Genomic DNA, 19,907 nt, shown 5'->3' with positions numbered 1-19,907 from the left:
CCCCTCATCTTTCACTTGCCTCATCCTTGCCACTTCCCCTCTGCTCCAGCTGCACACTCCTGGCCTCCTTGTTGTTGACTCCTACCGCAGGGCCTTTGCATACTCTGCTTTCTCTGCTAGAACACTTCCCCAGAGCTCCTGCAGCTTACTTCCCCATCTTCAGGTCTTGCCCCCACAGTACTTTCTCCATGAGGCCTTTTTTGACAACTCTTGTCTAAAAACACAACTTACCACCAACTCTTCAGTCCTTTAACGTATATATATATATATATATATATATATATATATATATGTCCCTCTTTTTACGTTTACCACTTTTTACAGCTAGAAAAATAGTGCCCACAGGGCTGGGAGCTCATCAGTTTTCCTGCGCTAAAACGATGCTGTGCAGCACAGCAGGTGCCCCTAAATGCTCAGGGAGTGAATGACTGTCAGACTCCACTCCCCGGCGTCCCTTGGTCCCAAGGACACACAGGACTGTGTAATAAGATAGTCTCTGAACAGGAGATGTGGAGGACAGCCTGCACCTGTACGGCCAGAACGTATCACGGTCGGTTCCCTGCAGGTCTCACCTCCTTCCCCAGGGCTGGGTAGCTCAACATAGGAATTTTGGGGCACATTGGGAGACTCCTTTGTTAGGGCGCACCACATCTCCTGAACCTTTCTTTATTCAGGGTTTCTAAGCACTGTGCCTGTCTGAAACCTTCAGACTCCCCACCCGCCAGACGGGTCCTGGAGGGAACAGCAGAGTAAACACGAGGTCGGAAAAGGAAACGCGGGGAGCGAAAATGGGCGTCTCCGGGCCTCTGGGTCTCTCCGGGTACCCTGTGCGCCGCGCCTCCTACCCGCTTCCCCCAGCACCCCGCCCCCTCCTCCGGGGCGCCCCGCCCCCTCTCGCTGCTCGGGGCGTCCCCCACCCCCACCCGGCCCCCTTCCCCAATTACGCGGCCGCGCTGGGAGAGCTTCAGCTCCGAGTCGGAAGCGGCAGCGAGACGGGAAGACCTGGCATTTGTCCCCAGTAGCCCGGGACCCGGTGGCGGGCAAACGCCTAGAGAGGCCAGCGGGACGCAGGGCAGTGCGTGCGTACGGTGGCGTCCAGGCTCTTCCGAGGCCTCTGGTTCCCTTAATCGCCACAACGGAAGCTTTCCTGTCGTACGTGTTCACGGCAGCACGGCGCACACCTAAGGCGTCGGTGGAAAGGTGAGTGGGTTGACAGGCCTGTGTCGCTGTGTAAGCACATGGGCTCAGCCTTAAAAAGGAGTAAGTCTGACACTTACAGCAATGTGGGTGAACCCTGAGGACAGTGTGCTGAGTGAGATACTCCACAGAGGGACGGCACCGTCCATTTCTCTCAGGAGGATCTGGTCAAATCCACAGAAACAAAGGTGGGTGGCGGGGCCTGGGGGCTGGGCGTCGGTGTTGACTGAATAGGCACTTCCGGTTTGAAAAGCTGAAACCTAGTGCCATCCAAATGTAGGCTTAAATGGTTAAATGGTTAAAACTTTCATATTTTATCACAAAAAAATTTTAACTCTTAAATTCAGCTGCTTAGGAGATAGGTGTTTGGGTGTGTTCCATGTGCAGACTCCATCGGCTGGACATGGTTAGATATTTATTTGGAGGAGAGGATGTAGCATAGTGGGGATAAATTCCTGGATTGAGACTCCCGGATGCTCACCTGCGGTCATGTGACCTTGCGGAAGCCAGTGCCCCTAAGCGCCACTTTTCCCCTTTGTAAAGTGGGCATAATGGTAACAAATGGTAACCCGGGCTTGTTTCGAAGGTAAAAGGGGACAGTACATTAAGGGCTTGGCGCAGCTCCTGACCCAGAGCAAATCCTCCAAATATTAATTCCTTTTAACTGCTACATGTTGTGCATAACAGGACTTCACAGGAAAAGCAGAACTGAAAGCTGCACTCCTGGAAGTACAGCGCCCAGTCTAAGTTTGGACTAAGCAGAACATCCAACAGAACCAGCCCCGCTCCAGCTTTCTCAGGGGGGTTTTATTTACTTTACCAGCTGCCGGGAGCAGAGTCCTAACCCAGTTTAGTCGCAGTTGATACAGTACTGTTAGTTGATTCAACATGTATTTACTGAGAACTCTGTTCTGAGCACTGAGAACTCAGAAGGGCAGCCCTGCCTCCTGAAACATGTGGTCTAGCGGGGGAGGGAGCGCCCCCTGCCGCACATTGGCAGTAACAGAGCCAGGGGCCATCCTGAGCATGTCTGCAAGTCGGGACGGCCACGCAAGCACAGGGAAATACAAACTAACAGTCATTCTTGGAGGAGGATGTGGCTCGAGACAGCCCAGGACACAGGTTGCCGGGGCTAGGGGGGCCTTCCCACAGGAGGCTCTGCAATTCGGGCAGGTCTTAGCCAAAATGTCATCTGAAAGAGCTTCTCTCTGCACCTGACCTGGAATACCTTTCCAGTACTGTCCAGTATTTTTACCGTTTTCTTTAAAGCACCTAATGGAATCTGATATTATCCTGCTCGTTATTGGCCTTTCCCCCTCCTCAGCTACTGAGAGGATCACAGAATGGTACAGCCACTTTGGAAAATAGCTTGGCAGTTTTCAAAAAGTTAAACATAGAGTTTAGCCAGTGACTCCCAGGTATAAAGAGAAATGAAAACATACGTCCACACAAAAACTTGGACACAAATTTCTTAGCAACATTATTCATAATAGCCAAAAGGTAGAAACATCTGGTAAGTGGGTAAACAAAAGCTGGCATACCCATACCATGGAATATTGGCTATAAAAAGGAATGCTAACCTGCTACAATGTGGATGAACCTTAACAACATCACCCTAAATGAAAGGAACCAGTCCCAAAGAACCACATGCTGTACGGTTCCCTTCCTACCAGATATCCAAAACAGGCACATCTCTAGAGACAGGCAGGCTGGGTGTGGGGGCAGGTATGGGACTGTGATGGGCACAGGCTTTCTTTCTGGGGGAATGAAAATGCTCTTAAATTGGTTGTAGAGTTGGTTGGACACCTCTGTGCATATACTAAAGACTACTGATAGGCACTTTTAATGAATTATATGATCATGAATTATATTTCAACAAAACTTACATTTTTAAAAAGGAATTTTACAGGTGGACTGGAGTAGGGAGGGCATGGAGGGTGACGGCAGGGAGGAGGCGTTGCAGTAGCCCTGGGCTGAACGGTGGAGCCTGAGTTGAGGCTGTGGGGTTTGGGTGGAGAGCAGGGACCTGTGTCTGCAGATGAGGTTGTGACCACAGTATGGAGCAGATGTGCATGAGCATGTAACTTTCCAAAGGGGCCCTGCCCAAAGTTTTTAGTTCAAAAGCAAAGCCTTCCAGACCTGCATTGTCATCAGCATCTGCTGGGCATAAGTGACAAAAAGCGTGGTTCCCTCCACCACGGGGCCTTCCTGTGCTGGCTAGCAGCGCGCACTACTGCCCCAGCCTGGTCCAGCTGCAGGGTAATTTCCCTTCTCCTTGGGGTCATTTCTCTCTGCTCTAGCTGTCCTTGGAATGTGGGACAGCCTTTGGGGGCTCGTGCCCCACCCAGAGCTCACCCAGAGGGTGGGATTGTTTTTAAGGGGCCTGAAGGACCCCCCCGACTTCCTGCATCTGCTGTCTGTTCCTGCCTCCCTGCAGATCTCATGATATCTACTGAGGTCTGGAGGGCAGGTGTGCAGGGAGCAGTGGCCATAGCCCAGACGGGCCAAAGGGGCTGCATAAAAATACACTGAAAGCCAAAAGGACCAAAGATCATAAAACCACCCCTGAAAACAAACCCCTAAGGAGAGTCCTCTCTGTTTCCGTAGTCCCTGCCGCCACCTCTCACGGCTCTGTGCTCTGCTCTCCAGGGGCAGGCGGCCTGTTGCAGGTTTGGGGCAAACATGCTGCTGCTCTGCTGAGACTGCAGCCTGCTCACTGCCCACTGGGCCAGGCCAGGGTGCAGTGGCAGGGCTTCTAGAGCAGCTGGGCCAGAGCACCAACAAACTGCTTTGTCCCAGAACCAAGGAGGGCAGGAGGCAGCTGTGCCCCACCACAACCCACGCCGAGCACCTGCTGTCTGGAGGAAAGCTCAGCTTTGTTTCTCGAAAGCCTGGCCCCAAACCATCCTGGCCCCAGCCTTCCTGCTCACGACCCCTTTGTCAAGAGGGCGCTGGGGTAAGGGAAGGGGGCAGCAGAGGGCACAGCGGCAGAGATGAAGGGTCTGCCCGCCCCACCCAAAGCATGGCAAAGCTTCAGAGGATTAGGGGGACCTACCTGCCTGCAGAGAGCAGAAGCTCTCAGGGCACAGAACTGTGTTAGGGAAGGAGGATCAGGTCACCAAGCCTGGCTTCTGGCCTTGGGACCACTTGGCTCTTCTCTTCATCTCTATAGGGGGTGCATGCCCTGGGCTGCCACCACTCCCCCAGCCTCAGGCCTCAGCTGCTTCCCTGTTCCTGCCTGCACTGCCTCCTCGCTCTAGTGCTGCTCACCTGCCTGTGGTGGCGGAAAATGCCTCTCCCTAGCTCCCACCCATGCAGTGCAGACCAACTCACCTGAAAAACACCAACACGCTCGGGTTCCAGATTCCCAGGGAAGAGGCTGAATGGCCAGCTGGGCTCATGGCTAGAGGGGTAAATGGCTAGAAGGGGCAGGAGGCTGTGGCTCAGGGGTTGCCATGAACTGTGAAAATACTCCAAAAACCTGTCCCCCACCCCAACATGCCACCTACAGAGGGGGACTTGTGAAGAGGCAGAGGTGGAGACAAGCAATGGGCACAGGTGTGGCACACTGAGGTTGAGCAGCCCGTGTGGTCTTTGCATACAGAACACACATCTGGTGAACTCAAACCTCTCATGGCCTGCAGAGGCCTGGCGGGAGGTGTGCCTCTTGACGGAGGTAAGGGCCTCATGGGCAGACCACCTGAGGGGGCTGGGAAAGCAGCAGCTGAGATGACGGAGGGGATGAGAAGCCAGGGAGCCAGGAGGAAACTCAGGAACAGGGCAGGACTGAGGGGAGGGAAGAGTGGGAAGGCAAGGAAGAGGCCCAGCAGGGGCTTGTGCTGTTAGAGGCCAGGCCAAGTAGAGCCTGATGGGTGAGCACCCAGCAGTGGTGCATGGAGAGGCTCCACTGCCTCTGGAGGGCCTGTGGGAGGTCCCAGGTAGGGGAGCTCCAGCATCCAGGAGGAGGAATCGCCAAGTGCAAAGACGCTGGGGGAACACAGCCCTAGGAGTTGCACCTGGTGGGATGCCTCAGCAGCAGGTGACAGGCAGAGGGGGTCAGGCCTGCACCTGTGCAGCCTCTACACCTTAGTCTGTAGCCCAGCTGGCAAGCCAAAGACACTGGTCAAGTCCAGCCCAACACCTGTATTGTAAATAAAAGTATTGGAGTGAAGTCCTGCCTATCCTATGATAGCAGAGTTGACCTCATGGCCTGAAAACATGTATCTGACCTTCTACAGAGAAAGTCTGTGGCCCCTGCTGCAGCTGTGTCACCACTTTCTTTTTTTTGGTATCATTAATATAAAATCACATGGGTGACACTGTATTTACTAGATTCCCCCCGTTATCAAGTCTCCACCACATACCCCATTACAGTCACTGTCCATCAGCATAGTAAGATGCTATAGAATCACTACTTGTCTTCTCTGTGCTATACAGCCTTCCCCATGCCCTCTCCTATGTATGTGTGCTAATCATAATGCCCCTTATTCCCCTTCTCCCTCCCTTCCCACCCACCCGCTCCAATCTCTTTCCTTTTGGTAACTGTTAGTCCATTCTTGGGTTCTGTGAGTCTGCTGCTGTTTTGTTCCTTCAGTCTTTGCTTTGTTCTTATACTACACAGAAGACTGAAATCATTTGGTACTTGTCTTTCTCCAGCTGACTTATTTCACTGAGCATAATACTCTCTAGCTCCATCCATGTTGTTGCAAATGGTAGGATTCGTTTTCTTCTTATGGGTGAATAATATTCTACTGTGTATATGTACCACATCTTCTTTATCCATTCATCTACTGATGGACACTTAGGTTGCTTCCATATCTTGGCTACTGTAAATAATGCTGCAAGAAACATAGGGGTGCATTATGTCTTTTTAAACTGGAATCCTACATTCTTAGGGTAAATTCCGAGGCATGGAAGTTCTGGGTCAAATGGTAGTTTTATTTTTAGTTTGTTGAGGAACCTCCATACCGCTTTCCACAATGGTTGAACTAGTTTAAATTCCCACCAGCAGTGTAGGAGGGTTCCCCATTCTCCGCATCCTGCCCAGCATTTGTTCCTATTCTTTTCTATGTTGGCCATCCTTACTGGTGTGAGGTGATATCTCATTGTGGTTTTAATTTGCATTTCCCTGATAATTAGTGATTAGAGCATCTTTTCATGTGTCTCTTGGCCATCTGAAATTCTCCTTTGGAGAAGTGTCTGTTCATATCCTCCACCCAGTTTTTAATAGGGTTATTTGCTTTTTGGGTATTGAGGCATGTGAGTTCTTTTATGTATTTTGGATGTTAACCCCTAGTCAGATATGTCATTTACAAATATATTCTCCCATACTGTAGGATGCCTTTTTGTTCTGCTGATGGTGTCCTTTGCTGTACAGAAGGTTTTAGTATGATGTAGTCCGTTCGTTCATTTTTTATTTTGTTTGCCTTGCCCGAGGAGATGCGTTCAGGAAAAAGTTGCTCATGTTTATATTCAAGAGATTTTTCTATGTTTTCTTCTAAAAGTTTTATGTTTTGTGACTTACATTCAGGTCTTTGATCCATTTTTAGTTTACTTTTATGTATGGGGTTAGACAATGAACCAGTTTTATTCTCTTACATGTAGCTGTCCAGTTTTGCCAACACCAGCTATTGAAGAGGCTGTCATTTCCCCATTGTATATCCATGACTCCTTTATCATATATTAATTGACCGTATATGCTTGCATTTATATCTGGGCTCTCTATTCTGTTCCATTGGTCTGTGGGTCTGTTCTTGTGCCAGTACCAAATTGTATTGTTTACTGTGGCTTTGCAGTAGAGCTTGGTGTTGGGGAGTATAATACCCCCCCACACACACTTTATTTTTCCTTCTCAGGATTGCTTTGGCTATTCAGGGTCTTTTGTGGTTCCATATGAATTTTAGAACTATTTGCTCTAGTTCGTTGAAGGCTCATCTTTTTCTGAACGAGCAAAGTGGGTGAGCTGCAAAGCCCCCACCCCCTCTTCAGTGCAGGAGTGCAGGCCTGGCTGCAGTGGACTGTGGCCCCAGTGTGGTCTGAGACCACCCAAGACTGGGCATCATTTCCCCTGAACTATGGGGCCTCCTTTAAGCTGTTGTGGGCTGCAAGTGTGCAGGCTGGCTGGGAGATTAACTGTCTGCACCCTGGAATGAAATGAGAGGAATGTACCCTGCCTCCACTAAGACAGGCAGGCCTTTGTGTCCCTCACCCAGTTTCTGAGAGTGGAGAATGGGGATTGAATGTTACTGGCAATACTTCAGGGCCTGCCCAGGCCTGCAGGGATGCTACCTGGCTGCCAGAGGAGGCCCTGGGCTTGGGATCATCCCATGGAAAGGCAAGGCCAGACTGCCCAGGGGTGGCAACAGGGCCCTGCATGGGCCCACAGAGCTCCCCAGTCTCAAGAGCAATGTGAGGGTTGTGGGGGACATCTCAGAGCCCCTGAGCTGTGGAGACTTCCCAGGACCACAGCCCAGGCCTCTTCCCTGTGTCCTGTTCCCTGAAAGCCTCAGGATTCCAGATGAGTCTGTGGAGGGAGAGAGTGCCCAGAAACGGAAAGCAGATGACCCCTCTCAGGGAGGTGCAGGCTTGAAGTTGATGAGGAAAGTTCTCAAACCCCCTCCCTGCCTCCCACTTTGGGGCCCTTCTGGGTTCTTCTCCTGCCTTGCTTGCCACACGCACCAAAATGCCACATATACAGAAGTAGGAAAGTATAAATTGCTTACCCTTGCCTGTGCTGGGGCCTCAGAGCTTTGGAGATCACTCTCCTCAGAGCCCATCAGTGTGAAATAAACCTCCATCCTCCAAGACCTCTGAGTGCTGCTTGGTTCTTCCGTCAGGTGATCCAGTCCAGGTTCTGTAACATTTGGTTCGCTGAATGGGAAACCCAACTGCGCTGGCCCATTGTTGCCACTGGTTTGGGGCAACGGCAGGGCGGTAATAGAACAGGCAATCGCAACAGAGGAGGAGCGCCCTGCCTGATCTTTTGGCAGTCTCCTGCCCAGTCAGCCCAGCTCTGCTCAGCTGTTCCTGCCGGGCTCAAAGAGGCTTGGCAGGTGAGGATCTGGTTCCGATGTCAGATTATAGTAAGGTTCCGGGGCCCCTGATCCAGCCAGTTCCCACCCACTGGGGTGGAAGGGAAGTCTGATCACCTCCCGGAGACCTCTTAGAGTTTTCACAGGTAGGGATTCCCAGGGAGGAAATGTTTAAAGTCTGGTCTGAATGTGTGAGTGATTGTACAGAGCGATTGAAACCATGCAGTTTGCACTAAATCTTTGATTTCACGGCCTGCTCCATGGAATCTGAGTGGGCCCTTTACCATATTCACAGTTGGCCACCACGACATAATAGTGACTCGGCTTCAGCTGACCTGGCCTGGGACTTAAACGGGTGCACCTTAGTCAAGGCTGACCAAAGTCTCCAAGAGGAGAGCAAATGGACAGGCATCTGACTCGTCTCCTCTCTGAAGGAGGCACCCCTCCCCTACTTGTCTGTCTTCCCAGCACTGTCTCATGGACACATCATGGGGTCGGGACACAGCAAACTCACAGTTCTCAAAACCATGATAAAAAAATTTCAGGAAGGGATTTACGAGGACGACAGACTAAAATTAACCTCTGGCAAGTTAAAAACCCTGTGTGAATCCGAATGGCCTACCTTTGGTGTAGGATAGCCTCCATAAGGAGCCCTAGATGTCCCAACAGTTTTTTGAGTCTGGCGGGTCATCACTGGAGATCCAGGTCACCCTGATCAGTTCCCATACATTGACTGCTGGCTAGGAGTTGCCCATACCCTCCCCCGCTGGGTGCGATTTGCTTGCGACAGGCATGGACAAAGTAGGGTCTTAGTTTCTCAACAAAGCAGCCTACAAAAGACCAACAGAAGCCTGAGCCTGCACAAATTTTTGCTAGTGATCCAGAGGAAGAACCAATATCTCCTCCACCTTATGTGCCTCCAAGGTCATCAGCACCCAGCCCCCAGACACTCCGCCACTGTTGGTCTCCCTGCTGCCTCCAGGTCCAGTGGACCCACTCTCCCCAGGACCAGCAGCCAGACTGCGCCCTTGACCGGGCACAGGCACCCTTCAGATACTGGTGTGAGAGGTGAGGGAGCCTGAGAGGCATGATGAAGATGGGACCACCCAACCTGGCCAGGCCATGCTTTACTATCAACTCTTCTCCACTACTGACCTCCTCAATTGGAAGCACAATACCCCAATCATACTCAGAAAAGCCACAAACCCTAGTTGACCTCATGCAGTCCCTCTTCCAAACCCATTGGCTGACCTCGAAGATTGCCGATAGCTTCTCCACACCCTATTCAACATGGAAGAAAGAAGGTAGATTATCAAAGGCACCTGCCAATACCTGGAAGAATATGCACCAGCTGGGGTCCTTGATCGGGGTGCATGGGCTGAAATCACTGTCCCTGAGAAACCCCCCAAGTGGAACTTCATCACCACTGAGGGATAGCACCAGATCCGCTGATATCAGGATACTCTCCTCCAGGGGATCAAAGTCGGGTCCAAAAAGCCCATAAACATGACTAAAATATCTTCAGTCACTCAACAATCAGGAGAGTCTCCTGGGGACTATTATGAAAGACTGTGTGAAGCTTATTGCATCTACACCCCCTTCAACCCTGAGTCACAAGAGAGCCAACAAATGGTCAACACCTCATTCGTGACCCAAGCTGCCCCAGACATCAGATAGAAGCTCCAGAAAGTTGAGGGCTTTTCTGGAATGAACATCACCCAGCTGATTGAAATTGCCAACAAAGTATATATGAACAGAGAAGTTCAGGCTGACAGGGAGGCTGAAAAGTGGATGAAGAGAAAGGTCATCCTCCTGGCAGCTGCCCTAAAGGAAAAGGATGACCAAAAGGCAGAAAGAAGCCGGCCGCCAAGAGGGGGGAAACCTAAGATGCCCCTAAGCAGGGACCAGTGTGCTTACTGTAATGAGAAGGGGCCTTGGAAGAACAAGTTCCCCAACCGAGGCAAAGCCCCAAAGCCCAGCCACTACCGGAAGGAGCCTCACAGGGAAAGGCTCACTGGCCTGGCAGGAGCAGATTGAGATTGACAAGGACCGGGCTTTCTCACACTCAGCCCCCATGAGCCCACCGTCAAAATGAAGGTGGGGTCCAAAACATGACTTTTATGGCCGACACGGGCGGAACACTCTGTGGTCATCTTCCCTGTAGCCTCCTTCAGTGACAAGACTGCAGCTATTCTTGGAGCCACTGGGATGAAAGCACTTCAGCAGCACTTCTGCCAAGCCCGCCAACGTGAACTTGGGGGCCACAAGGTCCAACATGAATTTCTCTACCTACCCGAGTACCCCATTCCCCTCCTCAGCCAAGATATACTCTCGAAACTCAGAGCCCACATAACTTTTGAACCAACTGAATGCACCAGCCTCAAACTAAGTCCAGGGCAAGAAAAGCCAGGGTTCCTCATACTGGCAATAACCACACCCAGGGAAGAGGAGTGGAGGCTATTCTGTGCCCAGACCCTCTCAAGTAGCCCACCTGAATTGAGAGCTGCTTTCCCCTTGGTATGGGCTGAAACCAAGCCCCTGTTATTGTAGAGCTGGCTCCAGGAGCCCAGCCACAGAGACAGTGACAGTACCCCTCTCACAAGAGGTGAGAGCAGGCATCCAGGAACACCTGATCAGACTCAGAGAGGCGGGCATTCTAATCGAGTGTCAGTCGCCCTGGAACACCCTGCTTCTACCAGTCAAAAAGCCGGGAGGAGGGCACCGGCCTGTTCAAGACCTGCGAGCCATTAACAGAGTGACTGTTTCTTTACACCCGGTGGTCCCAAATCCATACACCCTTCTCAGCCAGATCCCAGGGTCTGCCAAGTGATTCACTTGCCTAGACCTAAAGGATGCCTTTTTCTGCCTCCAGCTGGCCCCCCAGAGCCAGCCTTTGTTTGCATTACAATGGACTGACCCGGATACAGGGCAGCAGATGCAGTTAACATGGAGGCGGCTTCCACAAGGGTTCAAGAACTCACCCACTCTCTTTGGAGAGGTGTTGGCTACAGACCTGGCCAGCTTTCTGAGGGAATCCACACGCTGCACCCTTCTCCAGTATGTAGATGACCTCCTCCTTGCCAGTGACACCCAGGAAAATTGTGCAATAGGCAGAAAGGCCCTCCTGCAACTCCTGTCAGACTCGGGATACCAAGGCTCATGGAAAAGGGCACAAATCTGCCAGCAGCTAGTCCGGTGCTTGGGCTTCTTCCTCACCCAGGGGAAGAGGGCACCAGGGCCAGAGAGGAAGAGAGTCATTACCTCCTTAGAGACAAATAAGGGCCTATGAAAATTCCTGAGGGTGGCAGGGTTCTGCCCAATCTGGATTCCCAGTTTCTCAGAAATGGCAAGACCCCTCTACAGCCTCCTAGGGGGCTCAAACTGAGAGCCCCCTGTCTGGACAGAAGAGGCAAAAGCTCCCTTCCTGGAAATAAAGGCTGCTCTGGGACAAGCACTGGCCCTAGGCCTGCCAGGTCTAGGAAATCCCTTCAATCTCTTTGTACATGAAAATGAAAAGGTGGCCCTCGGGGTTCTCACACAGACTGTTGGGCCCTGGCAGCGGCCGGTCACATGCTTGTCAAAGAAACTGGACCCGGTTGCAGCAGGATGGCCACCCTTCCTCAGGGCGCTGGCAGCCACAGTTCTACTCATTAAGGAAGCAAACAAACTTATCCTGGGACAAGAACTGAATGTCAGGGTCCCCCATGCTGTTGTGTCTCATGAACACTGCTTCCTGTCCAATTCCCAGCTAGTGCAATACCAAGGGCTCCTCTGTGAAAACCTGCGGGTCACTCCTGAAACAGTACGAACACTAAATCCAGCAACTTTCCTCCCCACCGAAGAGGGGAGATCAGATCATGACTATTCTGAGGTAACTGATGAAGTCTACTCAAGTCATCTGGATCTGCAGGATGAAGCAATACAGAATCTGGAACTCACACTATTTAGTGATGGCAGCAGTTACTTACAAGAAGGTGTCCAGAGTTCAGGTTATGCAGTTACCACTGCCACTGAGGTCTTAGAAGCTAAAGCCCTACCAGCCAGATGGTCAGCACAGTGGGCCGAATTACATGCCTTAATCCAGGCCCTCACCATGAGCGAAAGCAAGCAAGTCAACTTCTACACCGACTCCTGGTATCTTTGCCACTGTACACATACATGGAGCAATCTACAAGGAAAGAGGTCCCTTCACTGCAGCAGGGAAGACAATCAAAAACAAGGAAGAGATACTAAAACTCCTCGAGACTGTTTGGCTCCCAAAACAAGTAGCAATTCTACATTGCAAAGGACACCAATAAGGAAACGACCCTATAACACAGGGAAATTGCCTGACAGATGAAGCAGCTGAAGCAGCAGCCAGTAAGGAGATAGGTGAAGGTCCTTCCCTCACCATGACCTTAACACCCCTGGTGAAGGCCCTTCCACACAAGTACACTGAAAAGGAGAAAGACTGGGCCACGGCTGAAGGGCTCACCCTAACCAAGAAAGGGTGGTGGATGCTGCCTGACAGACACATCTTTGTACCAACTGCAGCCGGAAGGCATCTAGTCAGTGAGTACCATCAACTCACCTACCTAGGAAAGACTGCACTGAAAGCCCTCCTCAAGAAACAATACTACATCAGCCAATTGCCAGCATTGTGTTGGGCAACAAGTGAGCAGTGTGTAACTTGCACCAGGAATAACACTTGATCTGCACCACAACCCCCACCCAGTGTCCAAAGAGCAGGAGTTGCCCCCTTTGAAGACCTAGAGAGAGACATCACAGATGTCCAGCCAAGCAGAGGACTCAGATACCTCCCAGTAATAGTGTGTACATACTCTGGGTGGGTCAAAGCCTTCCCAACAAGAACAGAATGAAGTTGAGAGGTAGCCAGAGTTCTCCTGAGGGAGATTGCGCCCCAGATTGGCCTACCATCTACAGTTCACGGTGATAATGGACCTGCATTTGTAGCAGAAGCAGACGGATTTTAACTGAATCTCTCAGTGTCACCTGGAAACTCCACACTGCCTACAGGCCCCAGAGTTCAGGGAAAGTGGAGTGAATGAATCATACCCTCAAGGGAACCTGTCTTGCCAATGGGTTTCAGCCCCAGGCAAGTTCACTATGGATTCAATGTGAACAAAGAAATTGACAGCAAAACGTTCTTGGGGTGAAAGGGTTATACCCAACTTTATTTCCAGGTGGCAGGTCAGTCACTAAAATCCCATTCATTCACTCAGAGCGAGTCTGCATGCAGCAAGCCAGCCTCTGCCTCTGGGCCCCTCTTCTGCACAGTCATCCCACACAGCCAACCTCTGGGCCTCTCTGCACAGTTGTCCCGCACAGCCATCCTCCAGGCCTCTGTCCTTGGTGCTGCCACCACTCCAGCCTTGCAGTCCTGCCACCGTGTCATGCCCAGAGCACTGGTCAGAGCTCCTTATATAGAGTCAACAGCCATGTATTGCCCACAGGTGTGCAGTGAGCTAGTCAGCCAGGGCCAGGTGGGAATCCTGGCCACAGCAACTCTCATTTTATCCACAAAACCCTAGCCAAATTCTGCCAGAAAACCACCCTCCCATGGCTGGACCTACTACCCCTGGCCCTCCTGTGTGCTCCTTGCACACCCAGAGCACAAGGCTTTTCCCCTTTTGAGCTAGTATATGGAGCCCCCACCCCCACCCCCCATGTCTAGAGAGCCTTCCAGGGAACTGACACCAGATAGGAGATAAGGGAGTAATGGAACAGCTCCAAGCCTTAGGAGCCACCCTAAGTAAGCTACAACAATACACCATAGAAAGAGCCCCAATCTCCTTGGGGACCCTAGTACATTCCTTCCAGGTAGGGGACTCAGTCTGGGTCAAATATTAGAAAAAGGCTCCCCTCAAGCCTCAGTGGACTGGGCCCCACATTGTTGATCTAACCACTCCTACTGCCCTCAAAGTTGTAGGCACCACCATTCCAGAATGAAGAAAGGCCCTGGATCCAACGATTACCCTCTGACTAATGAACACCTGCACGCAGTGGATCCTGGGATCTCTCATCCTGGGGATTGGACTCTCTACTGCTGCCCCTTCTGATTGGACCGTCCCTCACAGAGTTGCCCTTTCCATTGTTTATTGGTTAGTCGTAGGTCCTGCTGCTGCGCTTGCTGCCTCTCTTTAGTCTTGGGCCTCAGCCTGTCCAACTTCCCCATATCTCCAAACAGGTTTCTCTATAATGCTGCCTCTATACCTGCTTGGACTATGCCTAACTGCCCAAACAGCATTGGAACAGAAGCACCCTGTGTTGTATAATTTTACACTGTCATCAGGAGGAAAAGTCTTAGCTTGGTCTGATGAGTCGGGAAAGGGCTCTCCCGTTCCCTACTTATCCCTCCCGTTAGCACAACTGTTCCCTGGCCAACCAAACATACCAATATACATGTGCCCTGATGACCCTCAAGATAACCCAGCCACGAAAGGCAAAAAGTACAACTCTTCCTCAGAATTTTACTGCCCTCATGTGTGTGTGTCACTGCAGCCATCTATTCAGGTGGACTAACTAGTAACTCCTGGTTAGATATAAACCTAAAATCAGGTACGCTTAATCTCACTGTAAAACAACCCCTACATTACAAATGGGAAACTGGATACACTTGGAGAATCAGACTGTACAAGACTGGATATGATACAGGAGCCCTAATAACCATCCAGCATAAACAACTAAAGGTACCTTTAAAGCCAATGGAGCTGTTATCAAGCCTGGGGGATCCATACTTTGATCCCCATGACATGACTGGATTGTCCCTGGCAGGAGCATCATCCCATCCAGGTAAAAAAAGGCAGCGAGACCCTAGCTTGTTTCCTATGCTGCAAAATATGCACCAACTCCTAAATAAAACACTGCCCAAGCTAGCTGAAGATTGTTGGATGTGCCTCCAAACCAACCCCCTTACTATATTGGAATCGGAGACATCATGTTCCCCACCATTGTCCGCAACCACTCCTTATGCCTACACCCAGGACCACAGCTAGTTATAGGTGACATAACAGGAAATGCCACCTGCCTCTGGCCCCCTGAAATGCCCTCCAAACCACTAAAACAAGGTTTTGCTGACATCTGTGTTACCAATATCACCGCTTATGAGTCCCTAACCTACCTTGCTCCAAACGGTAAGTGGTGGGCCTGTGAAGTAGGGCAAGCTTGCTGCACCTATAGTGCTGTCCAGCCTGGGTTTGCGTCCTGGTCCAAGTGCTGCCCCAAGTGTTTACTTACAGTGGGCCCGAAGGAAGCTACCTCCTTTCCCCAGTGAAACTTCCCGGGTGAAACGGGTTGCCCCCTTGCTAATTCCTGGTTCAGTCAGGTTCAGTGTAGCTGGATCAGCTGCTGTAGGCATGGCGGCCTTAATAAAGGGAGATTTAGAACTCACTGCCCTAATCCAGGAAATAAATCAAGACTTAGAGCATCTTGGGTCTACCATGAATCAGCTTCAAGTTGATTCCCTAGCTGAAATGGTGCTGCAAAATCGAAGGGGACTTGACTTCCCGTTCATGTCCCAAGGACCCTTGTGTGTAGCACTAGGAGAAAATTGCTGCTTCTATGCAAATAAGTCTGGCATAATTAAAAATTTACTAGCTAAAGTGAGGGAAAACATTCAGCATATAAATGAAATGCTAAACAAAAAATCCTGGTTCCAAGGATGGTTTGAATGGAACCCATGGTTAACCACCCTCCTGACTGGCCTAGTTGGAGCCCTCATCCTCCTGCTCCTCGGGCTCCTGATAGGACCATGTGTCCTCAGATGGCTAAATAGCACATCTCCATAAAGCACATTTGCGCGCATAGCTGCCATAACCCTGTCTTGAACCTAGATGATACCCTCTAAAACAAATTGTTTAAAGGGGCGTCAGAGAGGGGAATGATGAGGAAATACTCAGAAAGTTCTCAAACTGTGCCCCCTTGGGGACCTTCCAGGTTCTCCCGCCCTGCTTGCTGTGCATGCCAAAATGCCACATAATACAGAAGTAGAAAAGTATACATTGCTTTCCCTTGCCTGTGCTGGGGGCTCAGAGCTCTGGAGATCACTCTCCTCTGAGCCCGCCAGTGTGAAATAAACCTCCATCCTCCAAAACCTCTGAGTGCTGCTCGGTTCTTCTGTCATGCAATCCAGTCCAGGTTCTGTAACAAAGTCAGATTAGTTTAGGAAAATGTTTGATCCTTTTATGTTCCAGTGTCATGGATTCGTTACATGGGTAACAATCTGTAACTCTTACAAAAAAGGCAATTGTCTGGAAAGAGGATGAGGAAGAAGAAAGAAACCTACGGGTGGAGGTACAGCCTGGTGTCTGGACATTGGGACACCAACAAGAATCCAGTGGTGTCCCCTTTGTTAGCCTGCCCTGCCTGTCTTTGCTTCATTTCCCCCAGGCATGTGCCAAGCACAGAACTGAGAACTTTACATGCATCGTTTACATGACAGTGCCATCAAGTAGGTATTATTGTCACTCCCATTTTACAGATGTGGGACAGGCACAGAGACATTAAGTAACTCACCAAAGGTCACACAGCCAGTGCATGGAGAGCCAGGACACTCTCCACTGCTCTACTGTGCTGCCTTCAGAGAAAGGGGGGTCATCAGGAACTGGACAGACTCTGCAAACATGTCCTCTACCCTTGGCAAGTCCCCTGCCAATAACTTGGCAGGTCACCAGGGAAGGCAGACAGGAAGCAGGGGAGGGGCTGCTGTCATGCACCTGTGCATGTCACAGTTTACACTTAACATGTGTTTCCTCACCTCAGCCTCACCACCCCTGAGGAAACACCCCACAGGAAGTCCCTGGCCCACAGCCCTCAGCTCTGAGCAGTCCTGCTGCAGGGTCTTAGGGTGCTTCTTGTCGCCTTGGTCTTGGGGAGCCCAGTGAGTGCCGCCAGCCCCGTGGTGCAGCAAAGACCAGCTGGAGTCTGTAACTGTCCAGGCACCCCTACAGAGAAGCCAGAGAAGCACCAACCCCATGGAAGGCCTTTCTGATAGAGTCCCGCGTTCACTTCCTGACAAGCCGGAAGCCACTAGCTGAGGAGGATGGGGCTGAAACAAGGACTCCTGCAGGGGACCAGCCAGCTGCGGAGCCTGGGAACCACCCTCTCTGCAGCTGGGTACTTACGGTCTCAGTTCTCCATCGGTGGAGGAGGAGGGGAGGCTAGGCCCCCTCCACAGGGCAGCGGGTGTCCCCTCTGTCCGCCAGGATCTGTGGGCTGTGAGCAGGGCTCCTCGAGGGGGTACAGGCCTGTGCTGCCCACCCTGCGTGGGGTGGAGAAGGGTTAGGAGCTCTCTGGCCTCTGCTCCAAGGCCTGCTCGTGTTCTCTCTCCCTCCTGCCTGTTCTTTCCAACAATAAACAAGCTGAACATGGCTCAGGTTAGACCTGTGAGCACTTCCCAAAGGTTAAGGGGCCCAAGGGGTAGAAAGTGAACTCATGGGCCCTGGCCCACCACAAGGCTAAGCCAGAAGTCCCAGGGAGGTGTCCCTAAGTGAAAAGCGATGGTTAACAGGGAGTGGAAATGGGGGAGAAGTTCTCCAAACCCATGCACCTGCTCCTCGGACTCCTTCCACACCTGCACTTGGTCGTGGCACAGAGTAGTCATGCATGCCCTTCAACCCTGTGGATGACCTTCAGCCCTGGAACAATTTCCTCCTCGGTAGTGAGAGGAGTTTGCCCTGGATTATCCTTGAGGGGCTTCCATGCTCTGCCCCTCAAGATCATGAGTTGAGCCCCCAGGACTGTGTGCAGGACGTCCTGGGAGGAAGGAGTAAGATAGCTTCAAGGACAGTAGTTATTGTGCCTGCCCCATACCTACTAAATCAGAGGCAGGAACTAGAAATTACATTTGAACAAGCTCACACTAAAATATGAGGCATACCACACTGGCCTTTTTCCAGTTCCTCAGCCACACAGCTTGGCACCTGCTGCCCCCTCCCCTCCATCTTCCCAGATGTCTTCCCTGACCACCAGGTCTAACAATAAACCACAAATCATTTTGTAGTATAGGTACGTCCTGTGCAACATTAGGAATTACACCAATAAAGCATTTGCTGTCAACCTGAAGCTGAAACTTCACTGGGTGTCCTGTGTATTTATTTGCTGAATCTGGCAATCCTAAGGCAGGGAGATTGCACCCCCAGCCCGCGGCAGTAGGGGGGTTGCTAGTCGGAGTTTCCTGTGGGAAAAACGGGGCAGCAGCTGCCACTCCTGCACACCGCAGCCCGCTCCTCCAGAAAGAGGGCAGCGGGTCTTCCCGGGCAGGGGGGAGTCTCTGCCGGAGGCTGCAGGGGGACAGGCGCCTCGTTTCGTGAGCCCCCGCAGCCTGGCGCTGAGCGGGAAGGGGGCTCCCGCCTGTGGTAGGCTCAGCGTCCACCCAACCAATGGGCTTCCACTAAAAACAAAACCAACTCCCAAGCGGCCCAGAGCCAACAATCCACAGTCTGCTTCCCAGGTGCCCGTCTTCATCCACCGCCCCCTCTGCCATGAGACCTTCAGTCACTCCTCCTCCCTGCCTGCGGTTTGGGGACACACGCCTGCCCCCCCACCTCCTTTCCACAGGTCACACGCGGGGAACCATGCTCTGGGGTACTGCCCAGTGGAGTCAGGCCCTGGGCAGCGTGCAGCTCCCTGCATCCCGACCCAGTGACCCCTCTAGCCACCAAGTGAGCCCCCTCTGACTCAGTGACCTCCTGACCCACTAAATCCCCTCTGACCCAGTGAGGCCCCACCCCAGAGAGGAGACCGGCAGCCACGCGCCCTGCACAAGCCGGCCGTGCCTCCCACCCTTTCCTACTCACCAGGACCCTGAGCCCCTCAGAGGCGGGAAGCGCCCCGAGGGGTCCGCCCACATGCCCTGCCCCAGCCCAGCACACCACTGGCGGCGGCCTCTTGGGCCTAGGGTGCAGGCTCGGCCCCTGTGCCCCCAAACACGGCCTGGTGGCGGAGGCTCTGGCTGCGGAAAAGGCACAGCATCTACGACGCCCCCAACCGATGCGCATCCCACGCAGCCCTCCCGAGGTGGGGTCCCCTCAGATCCCCTCCTCCAGCCCCTCAGCCGTGCTCTGCACTATTCCTCACACGACCATTGGGCCCCCCCACCATCTGCCACTGGCCCTGAACGTGAGACTCGCTCCGGCCTCTCAAAGGTGGACCCGGAATTGAGGGTCGGACCCCAGGCAGGCGTTGGGCGCAGAGGACTGAGGTGGTCGGGACGAGAGATCTGCGAGCTACCTTGGGCTGAATGCGAACGTGATGCCAGCGTTCCCCGACAACCCCGAGCGCGGGGAGACGACCGCCAGCCGGCAGAGGGCGCTGCCCACCGCGTCGGGCTGGATCGACTCCCAGGGCAACCGCCCGGGGCTGCCCGAGGGCCGCCGGCCCACCCCCAGGGACCCGCGCCCCGTGCACCTTGGGCACCCCGGACGCTCGCCCGCTGCATCCACACCCCACACATCTGGGTGCATATCCCAAGTGTGAAGGGGAGTGAGGGCCTGGAGGGAATCGCGGGGACTGTGTAACTCTGAGCGGCCTTTGAAGGGATGGAAATGACACTGCACGCGGACGCAGAACACACTGGGCGCAGGCCACACCCGGAATGTCAGGGCTGAGTCTCACTCTGCAGCCCAGGTCTCTTCTGCGCACCCGCTCCTGAGGCCTGCCCTAGTCGGGGGTCATCACATC

General features: G+C 52.5%; 1 long non-coding RNA gene across 1 annotated transcript; it reads left to right on the top strand.

Annotated features, from left to right (window-relative positions):
* The first annotated feature begins 934 nt into the window (after positions 1-934).
* On the top strand, positions 935-18,302 carry LOC130684930 (uncharacterized). The gene is made up of 2 exons (XR_008999309.1): positions 935-1,200; positions 16,989-18,302. It is a non-coding gene; the product is annotated as an uncharacterized LOC130684930 (long non-coding RNA).
* Positions 18,303-19,907: the final 1,605 nt, after the last annotated feature.

Source organism: Manis pentadactyla, chromosome 9 (assembly GCF_030020395.1).
Source record: "Manis pentadactyla isolate mManPen7 chromosome 9, mManPen7.hap1, whole genome shotgun sequence".
Taxonomy (NCBI): Eukaryota; Metazoa; Chordata; class Mammalia; order Pholidota; family Manidae; genus Manis; species Manis pentadactyla.
Note: the sequence above shows the minus strand (reverse complement) of the source record. Positions and strands in the feature narration are given on the sequence as shown.